At 39.2% G+C, this 20,268-nt stretch overlaps 1 long non-coding RNA gene across 4 annotated transcripts in view; it reads left to right on the forward strand.

Annotated features, from left to right (window-relative positions):
* Positions 1-939: 939 nt before the first annotated feature.
* Positions 940-20,268, forward strand: part of LOC120380387 — a 66,394-nt gene continuing 47,065 nt past the window's right edge. For 3 of the 4 annotated variants that reach the window (XR_005587750.1, XR_005587748.1, XR_005587752.1), the window contains exons 1-3: positions 940-1,087; positions 10,336-10,530; positions 12,977-13,143. This is a non-coding gene — a long non-coding RNA (uncharacterized LOC120380387). The remainder of the gene's footprint in view (positions 1,088-10,335; positions 10,531-12,976; positions 13,144-20,268) is intronic. The other variant, XR_005587749.1, reaches the window with a different exon arrangement.

Below are 20,268 nucleotides of genomic sequence, written 5' to 3' on the forward strand. Positions count from 1 at the left end.
GGTGCTCCAAGGAAGAGGTTGGAGAAAGGAAGAGGAAATCCATAAATTCAGACTGTTCACCTGTGCTGAAAGTGAACCATGATGAGGTAGGTGACTCTGGAGAAAGAAACAAAGAAAAACATCAGTCATGATAAACAGGAAGAGTGGATCCAATAAACATTATATAATGGCCTATTGGACAGAAAAAGGAAAGGAGAGCAAAATGGAAAAGAAAGGAGGAAGAGTCTGGAAGTGATCAAAGTGACCATGGGAATATCCAACACCATCAGCTTGGCTCCCAGTTATATGGAGAAAATAAGGGATGAGTCTCCAAAGGAGTATGTATTGTGGCAAAGTTCCTCCTCTCCTCTAGTAGGTCCTGCGCTTATTGGCAGATTTCTTCCCCTCAGTGGTTTTCCCCTTGGATGAAACCCATAGTCTGGATCAACTACTCCTGTCTGATTAGGAGTAGCGAGGTTAGGGGGGAACCCGGGCCCGCCCTCTACTCCGGGTTCCAGCCCATGGCCCTGTGAATTGCAGCAGTCTCTATAGTGCTACTTGTAACCGCTGCTTGACCGCTACAGCTCCCTGGGCTACTTCCCCATAGCCTCCTTCAAACACCTTCTTTATCCTCACCACAGGATCCTCCTGGTGTCTGATGCTGCTTGATTGTATGGTGTTTTCCTCAATCCTCCAGTAATACCCCCTCTCAGTTCTTAGTTCCTTGTGTCTCTTGCTCCCAGCTCCTCATGTGCACTTCTTTCCTCTGGCTCCTCCTCCCTAGACTGGCATGAGCTCCCCTTTTTATACCAGGTGCCTTGATTAGCCTGTCCTGATTGGCTGCAGGTGCTCCAATCAATGTAGCTCTCTCCGGTGCCTTCTAGAAAGTTCTTAATTGGCCCCAGGTGCCTTGATTAGCCTGGAGCAACTGCCATTTTGGTTCCCATGGTACTAGGGATTTGCTTAGCCTGGAGCTAACATACCTGCTCCTCAGTACTTTCCTGTAGCCATCTGGCCTTGCTCCATCACATAATATATTCATCAGGAGAGAGCCAGGCTTCAACGGAAGATGGGGGACAGCACATGAAATGAAAGATCATTGATCAAGGTACATTTCTTAGAGATGAATTGGTAATTCTAGAGAGAAGAGAAGAAAAGAAGAAGGGAAGGATGCAAAAGTTGGGGGGAAATTGGCAGAAGGACACTGCAACAGATAGATCAATATATTTGGGAAGAATGAGAGGAGGAGTGTGCTGGTATGAAGCATGTGCAGATATGGGAAATATATTGTCAAAGACAAGAGCAAAGCAGCAGAGTTAGAACTGAGCTAAGGCAGTATGAGAATGAGGAGGAAAAGAAAATCTGATACTGCATTCTTTTCTCCTGTCTTTCTCATTGTAACTGGAAAAAGTGCAGAAAGGGGCTTAAATAAAAAACAAAATAGTTCTTGATTTAGGAAGAAGAGGTCTGTAGTGGCAGATGTCTTATCCAAAGTTCCAACACCTGTGTTTTGATTTCTTTTAGATTACACAAGCATCATCAATGTAAAGCTATTTCTGATAAATTAAGTGGTGTGTGAACAGGAGCTGTTTCTTGTGATGGACTAGCACTTAATTTAGGTAGCCTGGGTACAGACGGTTCAGTCTCATCAGCATTTAGGTCCATTTATTTAATGTGAAGAAGAATTGTGTATGAACTATTTTTTTCTGTCTCAGCTGGATCCTGTTTCCAAACCATGCCAAAATAAGAGACTTTTATTTTGCATCTGGATCACTGATTATTAGTAAAACATACATAACTGCACACAAGTGTTTCAGTTTTTAACTGTTAGCTAGCCAGGGAAAGAGGAGTCAGCCATGGAAGCCCCAGAAAGATTGGTCCACCCACTGCAAGTAGATTTAGTCATAGTGACTGTCTTGCAAGTTACATTTTAGAGAGTATAATCTGTCAACATCATTCAGACTCACTGTTGTAAATGAGACATTCAGCACTATCTGCACTAAGCAGTCTTTTTTTCTGTAATAATGCTTCCAGTGCTGAAGATGCACTCAAAGTAAATGCCAGATGGCCAATAAGTCAGGTTGAGAATCATAATTTTGGTCAGACCTGTCAACCACTGGCATCAGTGAAGGATTTTCCTTGATACCCACAGAAATTTCATCATGGAAATACCTTCCCACTGATCTCAAAGCAGACTAAGATGGTGTGAATTCCAACCAAGTAAAATTACTTTAGAAATAGCATAGGAGTATATTATTTTTGGTCTATCAGGCTCATTCTGCTAAATAGTTTAGAACATTCTGAAGAGAATACCCCTTTTCACTCCTTTATATAACAAGTAAATATTAATCAAACCACAAAGGTGGTAAGTTATGAGTAAAAGTTATGAACAGCAGGGCATTGCATCAAAATATCACCTTCATTGAGCAGGAGAGATTTGTGTTAGGAAACTCAAAAATTAACACAATCTTCCAAATTAAAAGCTCTACAACCCTGACCTAAACTAGCATATTAAAGAAACGCAGCTTTCTACAAGACAGATGATATAAGATTATCTATGTGAGTCCTTGAGTGCATAGCAAGAATCAGGGATACAACAATGTTCCACATTTTTTGTGAAATTTTTTCTTGGAAAATGTCCTTTTTTTCATCTAAAATTTTGAAATGCAATATTTTCCAACCAGCTGTAGAACTAGCAATATTTACATTTTTGGGTGAGTGATCTATATCAGTAGATATTGATCTCTTTGGCCTACTTATCACCTTTTCTAGAGACTCCAAAAAGAGTAATAACATGCCTATACTCAGATGGAGCATATAGGCAAAGAAAAAAATCTAGGAAATTTGACCAAAAAAAGTTCAAAATATCTTATTACATTTTAAGGCATTCTCATTTAAAATTTTGAAATAAATAGAAGTATGTAGACTTCATGAAGTATTTTTCACCTCAAATATAAACATCTGCTGTGAGAGATTGGTGGATTAAATTATTGAAACAAATAGGTGTATAATCCAAAAAAGAAACATTTAAAAACCTATCATATATATTCAGATGAATGACCTGTTTAATACTTTAATTTTATCCAGACAAATATCCAATAACATAGTTCTGATCCATACTAAGTGTGTGTTTTGTTGGTTGAATATGATATTTCCTATAATACTTGTTTCCACAAATTTTCAGAACTACCATAAAAAGGTCAATCCCCAGAAACAGGAAATTTATTGCTAAAATTAAAGTTCCAGGTTTGAAGGAATCAGGATTCATGTCTTTGCATAGTAATACCAATAAATTAATTGTGTTCTAAGTGAAAAAACATGTTCAGATGGATTTATGGTTTCATTACTGCAGCAGTTTTCATTGATCTTTCTTAAAAAGGCAGTTGACATCATATATAATGAGAATTATGTGCTATCCAAAGTACAGAGTTTTGACTTTGTGTTGATCTTAACTCTATAACTCTGTTTTCAAGGCCAAAAAAAAGCAATAATTAAAGGAAAGCACACATTTTCATCCATTTGTGCTAGAAAAGGGCAGCTGCCAATCATTAGAAAATCATAGGAGTTTGTAGGACTGATCCTTGAGTTCCATGCATTCAGCATCTCTAAGGATTAGATCTCACCTGACTTTGATACCATCAATGCCATGGATCTGGTTTTTGCACTCAATTAGCTTTTGAAAATTGGATGGCTCAGTGCCCTTGATATGTGTGTGTGTGTGTGTGTATTTGGCTCAAATCAGCAAAGAATTGTGAAAAATCACTTGCGGATGGAGACATCCCCAGCTGGATGAATTGTTCTCACTGATCCATAAAGGGGTTTTTATTCCACATGTGTAGAGTCTGGGAAATTTTCCAAATTTGTTTGAAAAACTGTGAGGTGCTCATCAACATCAGCTCTATTCAATATTCAAAAATACAAGCACAATCCCAATAGCTTTCTCCCTGTAGCAACTGTGCTAGCAGCATGTCTGAACTGGAAGTAACTATTCTGTGCATTTGCAGATAGATGGGGATAGTGTGTGTATCTGTGTAAGTGTAAGTAACTTGCACTGTTGTGTTTTCCTACTATAAATTAGGTTTTGTATGAATAAGACTCAAAACAGTTAAGATAATTACCATGGTATAAATTACCTAGGGATGTGGTGGATTTTTCTGTTGCTTGAAGTCTTTAACTCAAGATTGGATGTCTTTCTAAAATACATGCTCTGGATCCACCAGAAGTTAAGGGCTTGATGGAAAAAAATGTGGAAATTCTATGGCGTGTTTTATGCAAGATTTCAGACTAGGTGATCATAATGGTTCCTTCTTTAAAATATATGAAAATGTGCATATTAATAATGAGTCAGGCATTATATAATGTTCTGGATTTCAAAGGTAAGATAATGCAATACCTTGAAGAGTAAATCTTATAAAATGGGCTATATTGTACCTTTACTGCTAGCTCTGTATAATGAGCTCTCTGTTGCTATGCTAGCCCCAGGAGAATAAGTGTTTGAGGTGTCACAACTACTTCTCTGTTGACTTTGAATTATTTCAGATCACTATTGTACTGCCCTATGTCAGCTCAGCTCTGCTGGCTGGCATGTTGGGAATGGAACCAAATTCCCATCTATTCCCTATCTTTCTATCCCCATCCCCTGCCCATTTGTATAGGGGAAAAGAGTATTAGGCATACATCTGCAGGCACACATGCTCTCCCCAACATGCCTTGCAGCCAAGAGGTAGGGAGTGGGAAGGGGGTTTGTGACCCCGTATTTCCCAGGATGACTGCCTAGGGTTGGCCCATTGCTCTCCCTAATTTTATTGTACTAATTGAATGTGTTTAAGATTAGTTAAGAACTATTGAGAGAGCAGTTTTAATGTTGAGAAGTTGAAGTTAGTTAAATCTAGAAACACCAGAATTTAGCTGAAGCCCAGAAAGGTTGTTTTGACTTATTTTCCCAAGAATGATACACAGAGTCTTAAGCTGAATAAGCTAGAAGTAACTAGCTAGAATCCACCAGAGAGTTTGTGAATATATATATATATATATATATATATATATATATATATATATATATATATATATATAGTGCTTTATATGCCCATAGCACTATACAGACTCTAATTATTAAGGTATTTTCTTGTGCAGTTGAGGGAAGAGATGCATGTAATTAAATAACTAACTAAAATTACTTATATTAAATGACAGTCCAGTATATTAAAAATTAAGAATATAAATAAACATGTATTGCTTGTAAATTAAAATTTACTAAAGAAGGCAAAGGCGAATTTGATGATCTGAGTATTGATTTTTCATAGAAATGTTTTATTAGAGGAAATGCTATCCACATTGTTATATAAAGCTTTGTAAGGACTAAAAGTAATTCTTTAAATGCTTCAGACAGAGTAGAATAACAATTTCATATCTAATTATCAAAATTGATTACATAAAGGAGAGCTAATTAAGTTAATTTCAATACAGAATTACTAACTAGAGATAATTTTGAGCAGAGATACTAAAATATGTTTAGTTTTTATTTTAAAAACAACACACACACACAAAGGCACCTTTGACATTCTCAGTGATTTTGACATAAATTAAAAAGACTTATAATCAGAGTAATCCGATTAAGCCCAGTCCACCAACACGCCAACAATTCCCAACAAATCTTACTACTACCATTACTCGGGTACATTTTGTTATACTTCTGTTTCACTATATGATAATAAAGAATAATGATGCCTTGAAAATGCTCTACTGTCTGGGGTGGCAACCCAGACTGCTCACAATATCAGGCAGGGTTCCGAGTGTCTTTATGAGGAGCTATAAAAGTAGCAAAGAATCCTGTGGCACCTTATAGACTAACAGATGTTTTTTAGCATGAGCTTTCGTGGGTGAATACCCACTTGCATCCGATGAAGTGGGTATTCACCCACGAAAGCTCATGCTAAAAAACGTCTGTTAGTGTATAAGGTGCCACAGGATTCTTTGCTGCTTTTACAGATCCAGACTAACACGGCTACCCCCCTGATACTATGAGGAGCTAGTGGAAGATATTTTTTCCACCCAGATTACAGAGCTGCTCTGCAGAAACTACTTAACCCCAAGGCTGAAATAGTTTTCCAGACCCCAGTGTACCCTTGCTGCCTTGTGGTAGCCCCATGTAGATGACATGTGTTTTTAATATGTGTTCACTGAGCATGGCTTGTCTGCTATATCTTAGCAAATCTGCCTTTTTATAGCAGTCTAAGAGATGTCAGTTCTGGAGGGAATGTAGCAGAGTTGGGCAGTCCACAGTTGCTTGCTTGTATATAAAAAACCCCCAGAATGTGGTGGTGTATTTCAGCATAAAAAGATGCAATATGACTGTATGAAGGTCCTTGTTCAGGGTGTTGGTTGGTAGGGTAAAATCACCTGGTGATTGAGTCTTAGGTCCATGACTTGCAGGGGGGTGGTTGGTAGGAAAGCCTGAGCTGCCCCAGTCCATTGGGCTCCAATCCAGGGCCCTCTGATGGCTCTCAGTGATTTGACAGCCAGGGCTGCCTAAGGCTGCCCTCCCTGGACCATTTCCTATCTCCCTGCCCTCTCCCCCCGTCACTGTATGGTTAAATGGTGCCCACTCACCACAAGGCACATGCTGGTGGCTACGTATAACATGGTAGTTCTCTTCCTCTTTTGTGCAGCTGCCTCCTCCTACGGTATGGCCCACCCTCCTGGGACAGCTCAGTCCTGGTGAATTCCCCTGCTGGGGTAGTCCAAACAAAGCCAAGGGGATTAAGCAAGTCCAGGGAGGGCCTGGGTCCCCCTACCAACACTCCCTTAAGAGCGGAGGCCTTCCGAGCACCTGTCTCTATCACTTTGACATTTCAAAATTTGATTTCATTCAGATATGGAACAAAACCAGGAATTAAAAACAAAGAAAATTGGAAATCCAACATTAAATATAGTTTCTGGGACCCTAGTGACTTCTGAGTGAAATTGTCATGATTCTAGTTAGTTTCAGTGCTGGTCATCAGTGAATAGCAGTCCACAGTGGGAGGCTCACCCAGAAGCAGGGACCCTGGAAGCCACAGGGTCGCTATTCCCAGGGCAAGCTACATGCTAGCACTGCCCTAGACCTGCTGACCTTGGAAGTCCAGGCTCCCCACCAGCCCACTGGGTGAACTGGCAGAAAATTATCAGAGCAACATTTCTGATGGGACCCTGACTATGGTTCAGTGAAAGTTTGTCAAACCCAATACATTATGTGAAATGTTCTAGGTTTCACAAACGGATATTTTCTTGATGAAACCTCATTTTGTCAGAAAATTCCCAACCAGATCTACTCCTTATTCATACAGTAGAACCTCAAAGATACAAACACCAGAGCTATAGACCGACCAGTCAACAGGACACCATGTGAAACTGGAAGTAACCAATCAGGCAGCAGCAGAGACCAGGGGAAAAAAACACAATTATTGTACTGAGCCTGTATGATATCTTAAAGGTAGGCACGTCTGGGCTGCCTGTTCCTATCCTACCCCTACTTACAGCAAAACACTGGGGCTGCCAGCCCAATGCAGCCGGAGCCAGCAGAGCAGGGACACATACTGTTTACACACACACACACACACACACACACACACACAGACACACACACACACACACACACACACACACACACACACACACACACACACTTGCTGCTGAAACCTGGCCGGGAGTGACAGCTGCTGGATCTGGAGTTCAAACTGCACTTTCTGAAATGTTCATAACTCTGAACAGTTATGGTCCACCTCCATTCCCGAGGTGTCCATAACTCTGAGCTTCTATTTTATAACTAGCCTCTTGCCTTCAGTGGGACTTTTCATATAGGTAAGGATTCCTCTTGCAAATAAAAGATGCAGAATCAGGCTCTCCTATCATAAGGTCTTCTGATGCTGTTATTTATCTATCTATATACCAACTATTATGGAAAACTATTTTTTCCTATTATCATATAGTAACATTTCAGGACTAAGTGTAATGCATGTCTAGTGTTCATTAGAGTCACATTAGTAGGTCTTTGCTGATAAAATAAACTATTGTATATTGTATGAATGGCACCAAAGTGCAAATTGTTAACCATGAGAATTGTATTCCAACAGTTAAAACTTCTAGGTTTACAAAGTCTCTTAGAGTTATTTTTGTCCAACTGTCTCATTAGTGAGTGTTGAAATTAACTGTATTATTACTCGAGGGGTGGCCGTGTTAGTCTGGATCAGTAAAAAGCGACAAAAAGGGTCCTGTGGCACTCTTTGTCGCTGTATTATTACTGTGACTACAGTTGAAGCCCACCTTCTTCAGTGTTAAATTAGACTGTTTCATGTATTGTTTATTATTTAAATAAAACACACTCAGTTTAAACTATAGCGGTTTTTAAAGAATTTATACTCTTCCTTTGAACATGAGAAGACAGTTCTGAATCCACTTTTTTCTCACAGATAATATTCAGTCAGTCCTCGTTTGAATGCTATAGTATATTTATCTTTCATCCACCTACCTTAGAATGTATTTTTTATATAAAAATTTCTTTCATTTTGTGGGAATCTGGAATAGTTTGTCTTAGAATCTGACATGGTTTGATGTACAGTAACTTGATATAAGGAGCTATTGCAACTTAACAACATTAGGCTGTATTGCAATTGTTCTTTCTAAGTGTCATCATGCTCTACTCCATAAATCAGCCCCATTTAAATTCTGTGAAGAAGCAGTAATTTGTCTTGCTGAAAAATGATCTCACATTGACTTATATTTTCCGGCATTAGCCATACATTCATCTGATGCATGTCAAAACTGGTCCCTAAGTGTTTTGCAAACTATCTACAATAGTTAAGATGCGAAATTACAGCACTGGATGAATAATCTTTGAATGACAATGGAGGTAGCCCCTAGGGAAATCAGCATTAAAATATATTTTAAACTGTTTTATGATACTAATATTGGAACTGCATATTCTTATTCACAATTCTTCTCAAAAGAGTGATTGTTGTAAGTGGGCAACCCAGAGTAAATAATTATTTGAAAAAGTAGACATGAAAATAAAATACTACCAGTTACTGAATCTGCAGGTGCAAGCATCTGATTTAGGAATATTCCTTTAGATTAAGCCATATGTTAAATTTCTCTCTTAAATGCAATTTACCTTGCCAAAGATCCATTATTTCCTATATGTTTGATCAAATAGATTGCATGTTATGTGTATGTGACACCAAACACGCTCCCCTGCTCAATGTAAGGAGTTTGCTGCATTCTTCCTTTTGAAGTTTGTAAAGATACAACTAGCATACCTTGGATGCAACTGTAATTTAACACTGTCTCATACACATCTTATTCTCCACCTTGGTCACTGACCATCTCTCAGGCATGTACATACCACTTCTCTTAACTGATATTTCTAAAGTAAAATACAAGGGAAAAAATCCAGAAAAAGAACAAAAACAAATTTTAAAAAGCATTTGAAGGTCATTTTTAAGCAACTAACATGAAAGAGAATTTAAAGCAGCTCCCCAGCATACCCACATCTTGGCAGGTAAGTTACCCTTGTTTTGCACACTGATTGAATGTTGTCAATAGAGTGGTCCACTTAAACCAGTGGTGAATTTAGGTCTGGATTTTGCACACTGTGTTTTCACTCTTCTTTTCCCCCTGCACAGTGCACCTCTCTGAAAACTTTCCACAGTCCCTACTAATACCAGATTTTAAACTGAACATTCAAATCCATGATGTTTGAGTTTGAAATTAGGCAAAACAAGATCACTCGTCTGTACCACAATATAAATGTTCATCACAATTTGATTTGTGATGGATCCGAGCTGCCAAGATTAGACCAGGATCCAAATCTTGAACACCCAAAAGTTTGGAAGTGTTTTAGAACTTTAATCCGACCCATTGTAGGGATAGGTGCCAAGTCAAAATTCATCTGCAGATTCAGATTCTATAGTCTCTAAAACTCAGTTATGTACAGATTTTCAATTTTGTTCTGGGCCCACACTTCTCAAAGTCTGATTCTTCTTATTTGAATATAATTTCTCTCTTATGCTGTGGTTTATCATTAATGTCTAACAGTCAAAACACTTCAAAATCATGATTATAACTATAGATGCACAGAAAGTAAGGAGAGATGAGACAAAGGGTGGAGCGTGGGTGTGAGCTACCTCCATATGATTGTGAGCAAGTTTGTGCTTTTCTGCCATTTCAAAGCCATCTAGTGCACTGAAGTCACGTACAAGAATACTATGCTGTTACATCTGTAAAATTACCTTTCTGAATAAGGTTGTGAATGAATTTACTTGATATATTTAATTAGATTTATAAAAGATTAACAAAAAAGGCATTATTTTCACATTCTAGGCACCTCTAACACAAGCTACAAAGGACAAATACTGAAGATAGCAGCTGACAACTAACCCCACCCGTCACCAGGAATCATCCTCCTCTCTCCCCCACCAACAAAGATCTCTTCCCCCTGCAATACACTCTACCCTGATACAAGGCAAGCATCAACCTACATCACATAAGTGGATAGTCTCTCCAGCATGCCCTGAGGTAAAGTAATATTACTTGCTGTCCTTTCTTTTTAAAGCTTCCGATCATGCACAGTTGTGAATGGGGTGATATTCTTTACTGCCTCTGAACAAATGTAAACAGTTGGAGATTTATTAAGTAAATAGAGATTTTATTTTTAAGAAAATGCTTTTTAAAAAGTGGCAATAGACTGTTTCTTGACTTAAAGAAAATTTTGATACAATTTTTATTAACTGAAGGTTATAAAAACACTTCCATAAGAGATGAAGGAACAGCAATGTTCTGCATATGTCAGTAAATATCTTGGAACTCCAGTGAATTGACTGGAGTTAAAGATAGACAGTGATTATTATCTGTGTAACACCTAAATGCACCAAAGAATCTATATTGCCAGCTGTTTCAGCACCTCTTTCACCATCCTATTCTGAACCACGAAGAAACTGTCTGGGTAAAGAGTAACTTCTGTTTACAGTTATCCATTAGACACAATATGAGGAAAAACAGTGCAATATAGTGACTATAACTATTTTATATTGTATCTAGTATGTAAAGTAGCCAAAGAATAATAACAGTGTAATAGGAAACAAATTTACAGATTGTCTATAAACTATGTTAAATTCCTTCTATTGTAATCTTATGTGAATTTATTACAAACATTAGAGGGAGCAGTTTCCATAGAAAAAAGCCTTCTGAAAATGTCTATAAAATCTCTGAGAATGGACATTGGAGCAATGTCTGTGGAGGAACAATGCTTACAAGATCTAGGTTTCCAGTCCTGCAAAAAGAATAACTGCAGTGCACCTGAAGTGGAGGGAACATTGTCTGGGCTTGCCAAAGGAAGGCAGCAGTGCTTTATGGGGTGTGGGAGAGGGGCAGGGAACAAGATCAGAAACTGCTGCAAAAGGTGAGCAGTGGTCAGCTTTGTGGCGCTGACTCAACCCCCAGGAATGTGAGGTCAGAAGGCTATAAAGGAGCAACCCCTGGGCATTGGTAGCCCTTTCTCCACGCAGCACAGAAGGCATCCAGTGACTAGATAAATGCTCTGGTAAATGACTTAAAAGAAGGTGCTGGATAAAGGAACCGAAAGGGGGAGGGAGGTTGGTACGGCAGGGAGCCAACTTGCCTCCTCCTCCCCCCCACCCTTATAGCCCACCTTAACCCTCCTATGAGGGGGGTGGATGGTAAGGTCCAAGCCATGGGTTGGCTGGGGGACCTACATGGAAAATGAAGGGGGTCTGGAAGAAGCCCTGGGTAATGATTTTAATAAACATGGATTTGCCTGCACTGTACACTTTATCTGCCGGGTAGTCCCAGACATCTGTGGGCTGATTAATAGCCATATCAAGTGTCCCCTGTCCTTCTTTCGGTATAGCCAGACAAAGGCATTGGTGGACCCCTCCATCCACATGGTTTTCTCTGAAGGATAAGAAACTAAACAGGAATTTAAATGTGATCCAGCACTGGAATAATGCAGTGCTGAATGAGGGTCTTAGGGTTTGGTTTTCTTCTTACAGTTGCTCCTGATTTACATCAGTGTAAATGAGAGGCGAACCAGCCCTAAGGGTATGTCTACACTGCAATTAAACACCCACAGCTGTCCTGTGCTAGTTGATTCAGGCTAAGGGACTCAGGCTAATGAGCTGTTTAAATCTGGTGTAGACATTTGGGTTTGGGCTGAAGGCAGAGCTCTGGGGCCCTCCCCTAACGGACTGTCCCTGAACTCAAGCTCCAGCCTGATCCCAAAAGTCTACACGACAATTAAATAGCCCAGCAAGCCCTGTGAGCATGATTCAGCTGGCACAGGTCAGCCACCAGTTTTTAATTGCAGTGTAGATATAGATTCTGTAGTACTTTATACAGATTCTATAGAATCATGTTTCCTTTCCCAGATTCATTTTCTTCAATAGGGATCTTTTGATCCATTCTTTGTTTGCTCTATTCTAGGCATGTTCTTCTAAAATGGGGTATGTCTATACTACAGTGGCTACAGCAACATAACTACGGCACTGCAGTTGTGCTGAAGTATAGACACTTCCTACGCTGACAAAAAAAATTTTTTCCCTGATCATTGTAGGTAATCCACCTCTCCAAGTTGGATCTTCAGTGGGGGTTAGGTTAACCTAACCACATCACACAGAGTGCAAAATTTTTCACGGCCGAAAGTGATGTAGCTAGGCTGACCTAAATGTTAGATGTAGACCAGGCCATAGTAAGCAATGAGTCCATCTACAGAAGATGTGAAAAAGAATCTGTTAATATATACAGTACATGGTATAGTAGGTACAAGTTCAGTTTTTGAAAAATAACTGAACTGAGTAGGGAAGAAAAAGATTAATGTTGTTCTTTAAATAGAAAATGTATTTTGTGTTCCAAGTAAAAGCTCTATTATGGATATTGTTAATGACTAGTTATGAATTGATATTTACTGAAAAGTGAAGAAATGTAACAGTTATGTCTTTCTCAACAGGAGTCCAAGGTTATGTCTTAGCTTTAATGGAAGTTACTTAAGGGGAAGTTTAAATAAATATTTTATTATTTTGGTAAAGTCTAAAATATTTTGCAATAAAAAATGAAAGTCTCTAACCTAATACAGAAATTGAACAAGGACTATCTGGACACTGAAGAACAATAAAGGTCAGAACCTTTCTCTCTGCCTGATTTCACTTGAATGTTTGTTTTGCTTATTACCAGGCAATTAGTTAAGATTATAAACTGATAACTGAAGTTTGTGTTTGTCACTATTCTCTCTCATCTTCTTTAGATTTGATTACTGTTTTGCATGAAAGGCATTCTTATTCTTATAGTGCTTAGCTTTTAATAGCAATTTCTACTTGAAGATCTCCAGTGCTTTACAAGGAAGATATGTATCATTGCCTTCATTTTACAGTGGGTTTTTTTTCAAGAACCTTTCTATTTTTAAAAGTTGCTTAAAGGACAGTTTAAAGATTTCTTCCTAGAAGGATGACAGTAAGGAAGAGGAGCAGAAGGGTGAACAGACTGCCAGCCTGAGATGGAATTCATTTCAATAAGATGTGCAAAACCTCCCAGGACCCATATATAGTTAAGGAGTGGAAAATCCAAATAATTATTATAATTTATATTCTTGGGAATAGAAACTGAAAATATTTCTTGAGGGGAAAAAACACATTGAGAACAGATATATGGATGCGGATAGGTAAATTCAGCTAATCAATCTTCTTACACAAAAACAAAATCCTTAGAAGCTTTCAATCTGACCTCTATGATCTTTAGCTAGAGTAAATCCTTTATAAATATGTGGGCTCATGCCTAAGCAAACATATGTATTGTAATCCTCAACAAACTGAAACCCCATCTTTCTCACCTTGTTTTCCCATATCCTCTTTTGAAATGGGCAGAAAGAATATCATCTAGAAGGATTTTTTCATCACTCTATAAAATGGGACACCGTAAACATAACAAATCTTGCCATTTCATCCTCATTAAATGTTGTTAATATTCAAATTTGTTTAAAGCACAGATATAAAAGGTAATAATACTTTGACAAGCAACTTTGTTGTTTTGTCCATCAAACCTCTATATTGACAAATCTATTCGTGAGAAATGGGGAGGAAAATACTCTCTTTCAGATTGGAACATCCCGTGAGGGGACTTTGGTCAAGAAAATTGTGGCTTTTCATGGGGTTCTGAGAGTTAATTCTTTGATTCCTATTGCTTAGACCATATTCTTTACTGCCAGATGGGTCCAGGTCATATCACTAGAATGACCCAGCAGCATAAATAGTTCACAGGGAATCCAAATGGCAGCAGTGTTGGCATGAGGAAGTTTTGTACTCTGTAAATACCATTTCTGCCAAGGATAGGAAGGAGGTGAGTGGAAAGAGAAAGGATCATTGGGCTAGATTCACAAAAGGACTTAAGTGACATACACCATGTTTGGTACCTAAATCCTAGAATCAGGCCCCACTGGGATTCACAAAATCCCACTCAGCTGCCCTTGAATGCTATAGGTGCTTACATTTGCTCAGCTCATATTGTTAAAGAGTTCCCTAAGTACTTATGTTTCTCCCTCTGACCATGTGCACTGCAGTCCCATTATCAGGCATCTAGACACCTAAGTCCCAGTGTGATGAATGAACAAGGGGGAGGAAGACATTTATCTGACTAACTTGCCTACGGAGCCCAATCTGGTAAGTATGGTCAGACCTCGCTTACTAGATAAAGCTCCTGTAGGCAAGCTTACACAAAATGGCCAGAAGAGGACTACCTCCCTCCTAACTCTTAGCCCAATGGTTAGAGTATTCACCTAGGACATGGGAAAGTCATGGTTAAAGTCCCCCCTCCAGCTGAGGGGAAGAAGGTATTTGAAGAAGGATCTGGCACATCTCTAGTGTGGGCCCTAGCTGCTGGGCTATGGGATATTCTGAAATGGGGCTTTATCAGTCTTTTCTGCTGAAGCTGTATAAATAATTTTAATGAGCTATTAGAGCAGGGGGGGTCAGGTCCTGGGTTTGCAGCCACCCAGGAGAGTGCCAAAACCAGGCTACAAGGTCATTCTCATGTGTGCTCTCTCTCTCTCTCTCTCTCTCTCTCTCTATTCCTGAGGGGGAATTCTGTGTTACCTAGTGTTTGCAAAGAAGGGACAATACACAGTACAAGGCTTTTTTCAGGCAGGTTTTGGAATAATTGATGGAAACCAGGCTGTAAAAGCCAATTGGATACCAATACATCTCAAATTACATTTTATGTGATCCTGATGGGTAGTTATGTGGACTGGTGCATTTTCACTTGTTCAGGTGTGGTCTCAAACTCCCACTAGATAGTAGTTAATTGAATCCTGTGCTAGTACTCCTTGGCAACTTAGCACATTAGGTCATACAGTATTTGAGCAGAAACAGTAGATCTCCAAAATTAAAGTCTCTCTACTTTGGGATTTAAAAGAGAGTACTGGCCATACCTCCTGGATCAACCTCCATCCAGAGGGAGAGGAACAACCACATCCCTCTTAAGAGGGCATATCTTTTTCTCTGCTCTTCAAACTGCCATGTTTGATGGCTGATGTAGGGCCATGTCTTGCCTTCTCCCCTGTTCTTTTGGGTAGGTAGCAATACAAACCTTGTGCAGTCCTTGTGTTCAGCCTCTGAACAGAGACTTCTAAAATGTAGCAGGTGTCAGGGAGTGTTCCTGTGTCTTCCTTTCATTGTACACCTGTAAAAGGGTTGTGTAAAATCTAGAACTTAAATTAAGACCCTAATATCCTTCAAAGAACCAATGGCAGTATACCCCCTCCCTCAATTAACTTACTTTTGTTTTAACTTTTGGGTCCCAAGAGACAAAGCATCAAGGAGGGGAACAGTCTATTTGCAGAATCTATATTCTAGAATCTTGCAGACTATATTCAGTAGAGATATTATCTGGCACAAGCTAGCATTTCCAGCAGGATGATCTCTCTGTTAGAGATTACTTTGGGCACCAAGTATACAGACAATAAGAGAACAATGTTCTCCATCTCCCCTTGAAGACCTTCTGGGAGTATGACAGAGGAAGGAGAGATTGATAGAAGGAGGGAACTTTCATCCTACAAATACTAAGAAATGGGTTTTTCTGCTTAGTGATTCAGCTTTAGCTTAGTTACTTGAGTGCTGCTCTACTCTTCGTAGATGAAGGAAAATGAAGCTTGCGTGCTGCTGCTTGTATCAGGCATGTCCTCAGTTAAGCACCAACAATCCAGAGGAATGGTGAGACTCATAACTTTGTCTGAAGGAAAATGAAGGTGACATGGAGTCCCACAGGGAAAAAAGTTAACGTCCTGCACTCCAAGAGAGAAATCCCGGCCCCGCTGAAGTCAATAAGAGTTTTGCCATTGACTTCAATGGAACCAGGATTTCACTCAAGGAGTTTATCCACTCATACATTTTTAAAAAAATACATAAAGTAACTTTTGTAATCAAATGCAGAATTTCCTCTTGTTGAACAAGCTGAATAATGTTTGCTAATGAAAAAATACAATAGGAATATTTACAAAAACAAATGAAACAAACATAACCTTGAATAATGACTTTTGAAATTATGTTCACTAACCTCCAAGGCTTATGGGAGCAGCTCTCAAAGGACTGACACTATGGATACACAACACACATTTGTCAGACAAGAAGAAAAAAAGGACATGACGTTCAGTAGCTTAAACTATAAAATACTGTGATACAGCATGGCCAGAGGGCAGCAAGTGAGGGTTAGAAGGGAGCCTTATTCCCTGTAGAGGGAAGAAAGTTTGCTATAGATTAATTCAAGCACCTGAAGCCAATTGGAGCACCTGAAGCCAGTCACCTGATAAAAAAAAAACCTGCTTCAATTGGACAAGGGGAGGAGTTGAAGCAGAGTGGATTGGTGTTGGAGCAGAGAGCAGTTTGGCGGGAAGCAGAGGAAAGTTTGGAGAAGTGCTGCGGTGGGCTAAGAAGACCAAGATCCTAGGTAAAGGGACACCTGGCTTGTGCAGAGGGAGGGCAGGAAGCCCCCACAAGCTGAAGGGCAGGAGAGGGAAGTAGCCCCAGAAGGAACCGCTAGTTCAAGTGGTTTACCGCTATCCCTTGGGTCCCTGGGCTGGGACCCAGAGTAGAGGGTGGGCCTGGGTCCCTCTCTCTCCACTCCCCTCATCCAGGACACTAGTGGGGCAGTTAATATCCCAGTTCAGGGGAAAGAAATGGTGCCCTGAACCCCCACCCCCCCCAAGAAGAGAAGGCGCGAGACCCATCATAGTAGTGCCGGCAATTTGCCACAATACATTACATAAGGCTCAATTTTCCAGAATTATACAGTGTGTCCTCAGTGCCATTTTTAAATTTTATTTTAAAATTTAAAGGGGTTATATCTAAGAACAATTAATTTAAAAAATGAGAGATCTGAAAGGTCACGATATTTGTCTGGTTTTGACATCAAAAGTCATGCTCTCACAATGCTACTCAAAGTCCAGAAAAAAATTTCCATAGGAAAAGGATGTTGATGTGAGGCATTTCAGAATCCCCTTTTTTAACTGATATATTGTCCTGAAGTCAGAAGATAGCAGATATACTAATATAAGTGGAGAAGGGGATTTTTATGAGAGGGAAGGCACAATCCCAGAAAGGAAACCGTAGCATAGAAACCAAATTACAGCAGACTACATATGACAAAAACCAGACATCAGACAACCACATTGCACTGCAATATAGTGATAGAAATGGCAATACATTGGAGTCGCACAGAGAAAATGAAGCTTTGTGTTTGTTTTAAAGAAGTGAGAAAATAATGTTAATCAGAACATTTCTTGATTTCATATGAATACTTTCTAAAACATGGGTTTTTTTCTTCTTGTATGAAGAAAAAGGAGCTAATGAGTGAAATAATAATAATAAACTACCCTTCTTCAGTGCTACTCAACAAGGGCTTCATTCTGACACAGTGATTCATGCTGCACAGTTACATACTCCAGTAGTCCTATTTGTGGAATAAATTACATTGGATTAATTAAAAGGTCTTTTCCTTTTTATTAGTAGCTGTGTATTAATTAGCACTGTAGCACAATATTACAGTGCAATAGAAAATGAGTGGTAAAAGCTACAGCTTACTTAGACTGTAAATTGTTTGAAGCCGGGACCATCTTTTTGTTCTGTTTTTGTGTAGCCCCTATACAATGCTTTATATAGCACCTATACAATGGGCCCTTGGTCCGTGACTGAGATTCCTATATGCTACCGCAAAACAAAATATTATTAATAATAATGCTCATAATTTTTGAATGAAAACTTAAGTATAATATGGCCTCTTACAACAATTCAAATGTTCATGCAACCAATTAGTGTTTTTTGTTTTGTTTTTAAATAAAATGAAAACATAAATATTAACCTGTTGGCTTTTTTCATCTTGGTCTTTCTTTTTTAACTTGTTATCCTTATTTTTTAGTTTTTGGCTCCTCCATCATTTCATGGTTGCTCTTTAGGTTTGCTCATTGTCATTTTCCTTGGCCTTCATACAAGTTTACTGATTCAGTCATAATTATTCTCCTCTAGTTCAGATTTTATCATCATCAGCTGTCTTTTACTTCTTAATACGTTGTTGCATAATGTAATTGTCTGTGTTCTGTTTAATCTTCCATCATGATTTTTCTTTGGTCACTGTTATCATTGTCCTCCTTCTCTGTGTCAGTCATCATCTTCTTTATGCTCACTCATTGTCTTCCTTCCATTTCTTCATGTTCTGTACAGTCCCTGAATAGAAGAGGCATGTGCCACTACCAATATGTCCCTGTGCCAATGATAGAATCAAAACCATGGGGTCTTCAAATCATTTCCTCCACTACTTTTGCTTTGAGTGTTCTAATCTTTCAGAAGTAGTGTTCTCTGCCCATAACAGAATATGCTATTCTTTGGCAGTGTTGACTATCTCAAGAATAGAAGAGAGATCTTCCCAAATGCATGACAATTCTGTTTTTCATCTAGTTGAGATTTCTTTCTAATTGCCACCAAACCTAGTTACCTTTCTTTGATTTATAGATCAAAAGGAGCCTGGAAATGGAAAATTATTACAAGTGGTATCCAGCACAGCATATTTGAATAAGAATCCCTTAATCTCTTGCAGAGCCCCCATTTGTTATTATATCATTATAACAAACCGGGGAGCTGTTCTCCCATTGGCAGGGTGCCCACCCCATTTCTGTAACACAGGATCAACTCACCTGATTCTTCCCAAGGTCAGCTAGTTGTTTTTTTTTAATAGCAGTGAATGGCTTCACAGCATCAGACACCACTACCAGGTACCACTCTGAGTCCCTGGAGATGCTGTTGAAATACTCTATCATCTGCATGAAGAAATCACAACAAGAGATCAGCCTGATTAGCTGTTGAGGGGTCACTTGCTAGAGGAATGGTTACTATGTGATCTGAAAGTATGTTAAAAAAATCCCCCTCTCCTACCTACATGTCCCACCCCTAATTCTAGTGAGATTCCTACCACCTCTCCAAGGTGAATGGGGGAGTTCTGAATCAGATCCATCTGATGAGGCTGTCCACAAGGAGGTGAATTGTTTTGATCTAGACCCTAGCCCTACCAGGGACCAGGCTGAGACCCAACCAACCAAATCCAGTAGTTCTAAGCTGATTCCCTGCCATCTGGACCGCAGAGCAGGATAAGGCTCTTAAGGGAGTGAAGAGGGTAGTCTCAATGGTGATATATAGCACAACATGAGAGCAGGGAAATTTTAACAACTTTTATTATTTAACTCTAGCAGTGTTTTGAGATCAGGGACAGGCTAGAAATGGGAGAGGACATGGCAGTGTCCCAGCTCAGGATGGGGATGGGAGAAAGTCAGTGATACCGGCTATAGAACATCCTATTGGCACCATCCAATATATCCAATGTGGGGACTCCAGAAACACATGCTGCTTTAGCAGACAGCTTTAGAGGCCAGCTGTGGCAAAAGCAGCCAACCAGGCATAGAACAAAAACCGACATGTCCATTTAGCATCAGCTTTATCCCTGAGCCAGTCTCTGGGTGAAAGATATGGCAATTTCCTGCAGTATCCTTTAAAAAAAACCTCATTGATTTAAGTGTATCTTTGGGGATATTAAATAATTTTTTAAAGTATAGTTAAAAGAGAAATATTAACCGCTCATTTTTTTTTAAACTGGGATTCTTTTTTTTTTAAATACTTTTCATCCTTTTTTTCTGTGTTTGGCTCCTTGTGATGGATGGACAAGCCCCAAAGGCGTTAAGGCCTAAGAGGCAAATGATGGTACCTAGCTTCA

Source organism: Mauremys reevesii, linkage group 1, assembly GCF_016161935.1.
Source record: "Mauremys reevesii isolate NIE-2019 linkage group 1, ASM1616193v1, whole genome shotgun sequence".
NCBI lineage: Eukaryota > Metazoa > Chordata > Testudines > Geoemydidae > Mauremys > Mauremys reevesii.